Here is a 9,360-nt window from a genome sequence, read left to right as displayed (position 1 = left end):
GGAAAACTCATGAGAATCAAATGACAAAAACAACTGTAAATAAGAAAATAATTAAGAAAGTTGCTAGGATATAAAATTAAGACATGAAAAGAAATAGTTTGTAAAAAAAATGTCTTACAGTTACAAGAACATAGGTACTACATTAGATGGGACTAGTAGTCAGACATATAATACTAGAATGCTGAGATATTACTCTCACATGTGAGATTTTTAAAAAAATTACCTATGATTGAGAATAGGATTGGTCATCAAGTCTGGGGCATGGCCAAAACCATGGTCCAGGCCTCATGGGTAGACTTAAACAATGGGATTAGGGAAGATAAGTCACTGACAGAAATTGTCCAGAAAGAGTTTTGATAAAGTTATGGCTTTATAGATCCCTATCAACCTATTATGGGGATTAGAGATGTTTGATTCTTAGTTTTTTGAGGGTTGGAATATTTGGAACCCCCTCATCAAATGCCTCTCAGTATTAGAAGTTAGACAAGCCCAACCATTGAGCCGAGCCAGAGCATATTAAGAAAGAGTAAATGTTTGGAATCAGAAAACCTGGGTTTAAAGTCAGAGCTCTAACACTTAATAGCTCATTGACCTGGGGAAAACCACTCTGATACTCAGTTTTCTCCATGAATATAATACTACTTTTCCTCGATTCCTCCTATGGTTTTTGCTAGGCTGAGATAAGATAATTATGTAAGATCTTTTTGTATACTGTTAAATGTTATGTGAATGGTAACTGTTATGATGATGGCTATTCAGATGCCCAGTGTGGTGCCTGGCTATTACTCAGGGATTACTAACCTCTCTTAATAACTTCCTTCTAAAAATCACAGCAGACTCTTGAACACTGTCATTCTATAAGCATCTCTGGCTGGGTTCAGAGAGCAAACAGAAATCTAGAGCCCAATTGCTCAAGTCATGGCTGTACTATCAGCTAGCACATTTCTGGTAACCCCTCAATGTTTCTGCCAACCTGAGGTATGCATTTCAGCTCACAGACTCCTGTCATCTGTCAGAGGCTGAGAAATTTTTAGTGAGGGTAGAAAAGTCTAAGAGCCTTTTGTCTTCTTGTTCTTGAAAAGAAAACATAATTGTTTGGCAGAAAAACCATTCATAGGTCTGACAAAGGCCTAACATTTATGCTTCTAAAATGTGCTTATTATGAAATAGTGCAGACATATAAAAATTTATAACCATTTATAGTGAACATTCATATACCACCCACCTTAACAAATAAAACACCAGCAATACAATTAAAGCCCATTGGGACCCCTTCCAGATTACATCTCAGGTAACCAGAATCTTGAATTTTGTTGTTTATCTTAGAGGGCTTTTCTCTGTATTTTTGTTACTAACCAACATCAATTCTTTATAAGAACAGATCTTACTAGACTCTTCACAGTTCTATATCCCAATATTCCTTCTTCATCTCCTGTTTTAAAGGTTATAGCACTTCTTTTTAAAATTGTAAGTCTCTCACTATTATACATGTTTTTGACATCTCAAGAACTCAGTTTGGTGGAATATATATATTTTGGTAAAAAAAAAATACATCACAAATACTCATTCTCTTTATACATTGCAGAGTGTCTCCCCCACACCTCCCCTCTTCCTGAACCTCTTCCCCCTTCTTTATTTGCATTGGCATGTGGACTTCTTGTTCCCACCAAATGAGTCAGTTGAGATAGAACGGATGTCAATGTCTTCTGAAAAAAAGATGCCATACTGTCTTGTGAAGTCACTTAAAAGCATTAGTTTGAGCCAACACTGAAAAAAATTGGGAGAGCTCACATAAAAGTCTGGATTTCTGGCTTCTTTTGAAAAACTGACAAGACTGGTAACACAGTGCCCACATTCCTAAATGGCAACGATCCACTTGAACCCAGTAGCAGCTGCCTCTTTTAGATGGGGTACTCTTCATTTTACCATACTCCTATCACTCTTTTTTTTTTCTCCCTGAGACTAAGACCAATGTCAACTGCCATTTTTTAATATACTAAGACTGCTGATGTCCCTCATGGTAAAGAAAAAGCTTTTTCTTTATCCATATCAGTACTATCAAAAGTGGTAAAACAAAAAAATCAATCAAAAGGGCCACATCTACTCTGAAGCTACTCTCAAATAAACGCAGGAGCCTAGAAAAAACAGTGTGCTCATTTCACAATCACAACTTTAAGAGAAGTCCTCTTGTTCCTTTATCAATCAGATTTCTGTCTCTAAGCTCCTCGTCTATAACGACGTACTCCAGTCGCCGCCCCTCCCATCCCTCCCCCAACAAAACCACTAGCCTCTTCCCCTGTCTAGATGCGTATGTGGTTTTAATATAGACTTGAAGCAATGAGTGTGGAAAATGAGACAAGAGAAATATAGAAAGAGGATAAATATCAACATACTCCCAACATAAGCTATAGCTTTAAATTTAGGAGTGAGGCACAGGGAATTGACACATAGTAGACAGTATTATTTGCAGAACAATTTCACAGAGGAGACCTACTTTAAATATGATTTATAAAGTGTTGCTGGTAAGATTAAGGTGTCTGCTTTTTCGCCATCTCATCAGGAAGCCAATCTAAAATATGATGATGAAGGATAAGCTCTAACCTTGGAAATTATATTGAAAGGTAAGGCTGTAACGACTGAAGCACTTTGTGGACTAATAGGTAATATTAAAAAGGAAGAGAAGGAAAGTAGAAAAATTGTGTCTTTAGCTTGCAGCTTCCAGAGAAAAAAGGCACTGTGTAGCTGGCAGATAGACACAAGAATTCCAGCCACTAGCAAGGTGTACTCTGGACAGAGTAGGTATAAATCTTTTGGCTTTTGCATAAATTATTCAAATACCTTGTCTCTGGCTTCAAGCTTAAGAAAAATCTTCTAATTATTATTTTGGGTAGTGTGTGTCCTACCTAAGAGACATGAAGACAATTACTCCCTGATGTAAGAACATCTGATTTACAAACAACTGTACCTTTGGAATATTTTCTCAATATTAGTCACATCCCTGTTTCACATACCACTGTTCCCATATGCGATACCCCTGCTGTTTGTTCTTCTATTGCAAGTCACACGAGAAGTGAGGTAGAGAGGTGGGAAATTAAATGTATGTGTACCTAGAAGCATCAACCTAGCCTCAGGTGACTGCTCCTATAGCAGTCCCCCTCTTCCCACGTCTTCTTCCCTATTCCCCTCTACTGTCTCTGTCATGGGAGGAGGAGTGTCAAGGGAAAGCTGCTGCCACAGGATAAATGCATTCTTGATATCTTTATGTAAAATGCAGAATGTCTTTTCCTATATAAATAATACTGTAAACTGTAGCTAAATGTAATTGAAATAGTACTGAAAGCACCATACTCAAGCATATTTTTGGGTGGATCAATCTTTTTGAATTAGCCTGGGTCTCCAAGTATGATTGAAGAATATATTCCACACTTACAAAAAAACTATGTACAAATGAGATTTTGGAAACAATTTGTTTCTGAATTTGGGAAATGTCTTTGCTCTATTATAAATTATTGCTCACCATTAATTTATAATCACCCTGGCTTCATTATCCTTGATTTTATAAGGAGACCCGACCTCCTCCGGGAGTTAGGGAAGACTAGGGAAGACTAATTTGGGGCCTGAAAGATGTGTGAGTTAACCACTTAAACAAATGGAGAACAAGTACACCTGCTGAAGAGCCATTATCTGCAAAGAACCTGAGGTGAGGAGGAGCTTGAGGTATTGGAAGAACTGAAAGGGGGCCAGTGTGGCTAGAGCATATTAGTATGAGCTAAGGATGGAGTGGTAGGCAAGGGCTAGATCAGGCAGGATTTTGTAGGCTATGTCATAGATTTTAGACTTTGCTCTAAGGTCAATGGGAAACCATTGGAGTATTTTAATCAGGAGAATGACATGATTAGATTTAGGGTTAGCTCCAGTCTATAATGATTCCATAAAAGTGTTGCTGTCCCCCCAAATTAGCCTGTAGCAAATAGCTGCCTCACTCCACTATACTACAACCAGCAGCATGCCATATTTTGCATTTCTACAGCATAACCAGTAGCACTGCATATAATGCATTTCTAAGTCCATTCCTGGAGTGAGCCCTTAAAATATCACTGTGTCCCACACTGCCTCCTAGAAAAATTGACTTGAACTTCTCGGCCTAAGGAACGAATACAATGACTAATGCTTTCTTTATTTCATCTTCAGTCTTTTAACATCTAAATAATTTATCAATTTTTCCACTAGCCTCTAAACTCCTTCCTAGAAGTTTGACAGGAGTTCAGAATTTGTGTCAACTCTTTTAGGCCACTAGGAATTAATTTAGGGAACCGAAGTAGCACTTTATTAGCAAACTGGCATGGAAGTCCTTTTCCTCATCCTTGTATTTGTTTCTGCATTTGGGCTATTGTGCAAAGTGGCAGTTACTTAAGGCTTTAGAAAGTAAATGCAGTGTCCAGATTGCTTACTTTATGACAAGTGAAAGACTCTACTGGGAGAATTTTGTTCATTATAAAATGCTTTATATTATAAGCATATTTAGAGACTCTTTGGCATCAGTTCCTTTAAAAAAATTAAATAAATAAAAGTAACTAAATATAATTCAAACCCACCCGACTTGTGCCATTGTCTTTTTCTCGCATGTGCAGAACTCTCTCTTATTATCCAGAGAGCTCAGCCTGTAGAAGCAGTGTGTGTGGGGGCGGGGTGGACAGAATGAGATTTTGGCCCTCCATTGCAAACTGCTGCCTTTTCAAACGATGCACACATGCTTGGTCCATCTGTCTTCAAGGACTCGGCAGAATAGTCAGTAAAACTTTCTATTCAGTGTTCGAAGCTGCATTGCCAAATATTAATAACTCATTTTATTTATAACTGATTCTCCAAAGTAGGAAAAACAGGTGGTACTCATGAAGAACTCAATAGTAGCCAAATTTCAAAGGTCAGATGCTGCAAGTGTGGAATGAGAGAAAGCATTTTGTGCTCATACTCTTACTGTAAAAATGTTTGCCTGTGGTTCCTTTTCTCAATCATAACACTAGTAATTAAGACTACCGAGGACCTCTCTTTAGAGCTGCCCCCACCCCCTACATCATCATTCTCCAAGAATTTCCCAGGGTGAAGACTTATCAAAACATACTCAAGGTCCTTCATTTACTTCCACACAGTATTGCTCTGATAAATTATGGCCATCTAATCTCACAAATTGATCCATGAATTGTTTTGGTGATGATTAGTGTTAAATCTCTCCTGGAGATGATGACTACAAAAAATAATGTCTATAATGGTGAAAGATTCCAGCTATGTGGCATGTTAGTAAGAAAGATAATGTGGACAGACAGGATCTTCCTCTTGTCAGTCTCCCATCCTATGGTCATGAGAACAACAATAAACTTCCAAGGAATCAAGAATAGAAGAGATGCCAGGAGACAGCTTAATGAAGTTCAAATTTTCAAAAGAGCTTTCCAGTGTCCCTCTTTCCTTCTTTTCATAACAACATTGATTTTCTTTTGGGAAATTATCTCTTTCCACAGTGAAATGGGATATTAGGATGCTTGATGTCCCCTAGCCATGGAATGGGCATGCGACTCAATATAACCAATGAATTCCCAGGCCCTGGATGGGCATCGAAAAGACTGAATTTGTGTGGATTTCATTCACCTCAATAGGGGTGCCTTTAAGAGGCCATTCATTCATTCTTACTACCAAGACACCCAGAACTGCTCTGGCTTTTTATCTTTATGAACGTGGTTATTAAATCTTCTCTTTTTAGGCCTCTCAATGAATTCCTTTTATTGCTTAAGTTAGCTACAGTCAATTTCTGTTGTTTGCAAACAAAAAACTCTGATTGATACAAATGTTAATTCTAAACTGGTGAATATGGTATTCATCATGTAAGATTTTAGGGATATGGGCAGTCATTAGTATTATCCACCAAAACTTTCCAAATCCCCTACCATTTATGTGGTAGGACTGCTCTTCTTAGTCCCCTTTGAAGGTGTGGCCATCTTATTTTTTTTGGCCAATGAAAAGTGATGGGAAATGATATGTAGCATCCTAGGTGGAAACTTTAAAAAGTCACTGTGCGATTTGCCACTGTTCTGGTGATCAGGGAAGCTCATGTCCTGCTGAAGTCTATTAGCATGGGCATCTGAATGGCTATGATGAGGAGAGCTTCTTTGGTGATCTGCAGAAGGCTTATAGCACGAGGTAGATAAACTTCTGTTATATTAAGCTATTGAGATGGGGGGGAGGTGTTACTGACTAATGCAAAAGAGACTTTAGAGGATGTACAAAAATGGATAGTTTTTTGGTTCCAGCATGGAGTCATAAAGGAGGAGACATGTTGGATATTTTATTCTCTCACTTTTAAAAATAAGAGTCATTAGACTAGAAATATAAGGAAAGTGAAAAAGACTGGCATTTCTCCAACTTAAGTAATAATTAAACCCTATTAAGAGGAAAGAGAATAGAATCTATCTAAATTATTTTTATTTTAATGATAAATATAAATAAAACTATATACCAAGATCATCCAATATGAATGCTAATAAAGCTATAAAACCAATATTATTTGCATTTATCTCATTAATTTCATGTGATAGTTGATATTGTTTAGATGAACTAAATACACTGCTTAGCAAGTGAACGTGGTACCAACTTCCATGGGTTTGATCTTCCCATTCTACCACATGCCATGTGATGATTCAGGTCACCCACGTCTTTTCTTTATTTGAAACACTGCAAAATCATCACTTATAGAGGACACAGTGATGTCATTTGGCCTGCTTTTTGTGTGCATGCATCATTTACGTATTAAGACAGCCTCTGTTTTTTTTAACTAACAATTAAAATAGTACTTCTTGGCACCAATGTGAGGATGAATGCAGACCCAGGAACAGACGTGTGGCAGTCCTCAAGTATAAAGAAGTCATCCAAATTATATTAAATATGTCTGTATTGATTTTAAAATATTTTTATTAAGATGAACGGACAACATTAGAATAATTATCGTATAGAATTTGAGGACTTCTAAGGTTATATCTGTGTACTACTAGGGGCAAGATATGCTAGTCTGCAAAACATTGAAATTGATATAAAATATCCAAATTTCAATAAAGCATGGCATGTCTGACAACACTGGACATCCTTACGGATGGACAAGATAACGAAATTATCAAGCCATACCATAGGTAGATGTTTATTAATGGGTCAGTATCAACCTGGAGGGAGGTCTCTAGTGGCATGGTTTAGAGCTCTATCCTGAGACTTGTTTTGTTCTATAACTTCATCCAAGTCACAAATAAAAATATAGAATATGTGTTAGACAAATATATCAATGATAAGCTGGAGATGAAACCAGATATGTTGCATAAAGAAGAAATATTCAAAACAACCTCTAAACCATCTCCCTCCCAAAATTTGATTCTTATGTAATCAGATGTCTATTCCACCCACTACTCCACCTGTTTTCAGTCATGTACTGACCCCCAAAAGATCACTCCTCCTCATTTCTGTCACTCTCTCCAATAATACAGCTGTCTTGATTCTTGATGATTTCTTTACACACATAGATGATCCTTCCAATTACCTGATTTTTCAGTTTCTTGAACCCTCTCTTCCAATGACCTTGTCTTCTACCTTACCTCAGCCACTCTATAGGTCATGTCTTAAACCTTGTTTTTGTCAACAACTGAAACCCCTGCATGATTTCAATTTCAAGCTTTCCACGCTGACTACCACCTCCTCTAACCTCCAGTTCATTTCGTCTAGTATCTCAATTCCAACAATCCTTTGAACCTACCAGGACCAAGAGTATCTATTTTACTTCCTTTTCACTGTCTCATCACTCTTCTTCACTTCCTTTGTTATTCAGCTTGCATTCTGTAGTGAATCATTATACTAACTCCCTTGCCTATACTCTCACCCTCTTTCCACGTTCTCAGTATATTGTTTTCACTTGTCTTCAATGCTGGTTAAAACCAATTTTATGCCTCTTGCATGTCTGTACTTGTTAAGTTGACATGACTAAAGAAAAACACACGATGCTGACTGGTCTCACTTTATGTTCGTGATCATTAACCTTAAGTGGACCCTTAATGTTGCCTAGCAATTATACTTCCACTATGTTAGACTTAGATAATTATTTCATTCCTTCTCCTTTCTTCTTAAACCTCCTCCCTCATCGTTACTCTTAATTTATGATCTTTCTTCCTCTTCTCCTGAGAAAATAGAAGCAATACTTACAGAACTTCCAAAAGCAACAACACCTTTTCTATCCACCCTAATGCATCTGTGACCATATACTATGCTTTCTCCCCTGTTACTATGGATCAACTCTATGTACTTCTAGATAAGGTCAGCCCTTCAACTTGTGTTCTAGATCTTTTTCCTTCTCTCCCACTCAAGGGTATCTTCCAACTGTTCTCCTCACTTCTCATGCATCATTGATTTCCTCCTCTCTAATGGATTTTTCCTAAGAGTAAACAAACATGCTGTTTTTATTCTACCTCCAAAAAGAAAAATCACCTTCTCTTGATCTGACTTCCCTTCCAGCTACATGTCCCTTCTCTTCTTTCCTTTATAACAAAACCCAAAGAAAAAGATATTTATACACTTTATCTCCACTTCCTCTGTTCCTGTTCTTTCCCGAATCTGCTCTAAAGAAGCTTTTGTTTTTCCACTCCACCACAACCACTCCTGTCAATATCATTCATGACTTCAAGTCTTCATCTTATTAGACTTTCAGCAGAATTTAACACAGCTGAGCACTCCCTCCCCTCCCTTGGCATGCAGAACACACTCTGTTGGTTTTTCAACTACCTCACTGACTGCTCCTTTTCATTCTCTTCTCCTAGTTATTACTCACTTCTTTATGTTGGAATGCCCTAGGGCTCAGTCTTTGCACCTCTTCTCTTTTCTATCTATACTCATTCCTTTGGTGGCCTCATCCAAAATAATGCCTTTAAATACCAACTAAATGCTGGTGACTCACAAATTTGTATCTTTCTAGTATTTATAGCTCAGACCTCTCCCCTGAATACCTGACTTAAATATCCAACTACCAACTAACAGGTGCTAAAATATTAACAGGTCGAAAACTAAGTCCTAATCTGCCCTTCTCTAAAACTTTTTCCTTCCTAGGTTTTCCCCTGACCAGTTAATGGCAACTCCATTCTTCTAATTGCTCAGGCCTGAGACTATAAACTTCCAGTAATAGTGTGCCATCATGCACTAGTGGATTAGCACTTATTTAATGGTTCATCATAGTAGTAAATTTTTTTCAATTATTGATCAACTACTTATCTCAATCTTTCTATTTTAAGGTATCTGGGACCAAGAAGCTAATCTCCATCTTTCTGGGAACCATAATTTAAG

This window comes from Equus caballus, chromosome 19 (genome assembly GCF_041296265.1).
Source record: "Equus caballus isolate H_3958 breed thoroughbred chromosome 19, TB-T2T, whole genome shotgun sequence".
NCBI lineage: Eukaryota > Metazoa > Chordata > Mammalia > Perissodactyla > Equidae > Equus > Equus caballus.
This window is presented reverse-complemented; position numbering follows the sequence as displayed.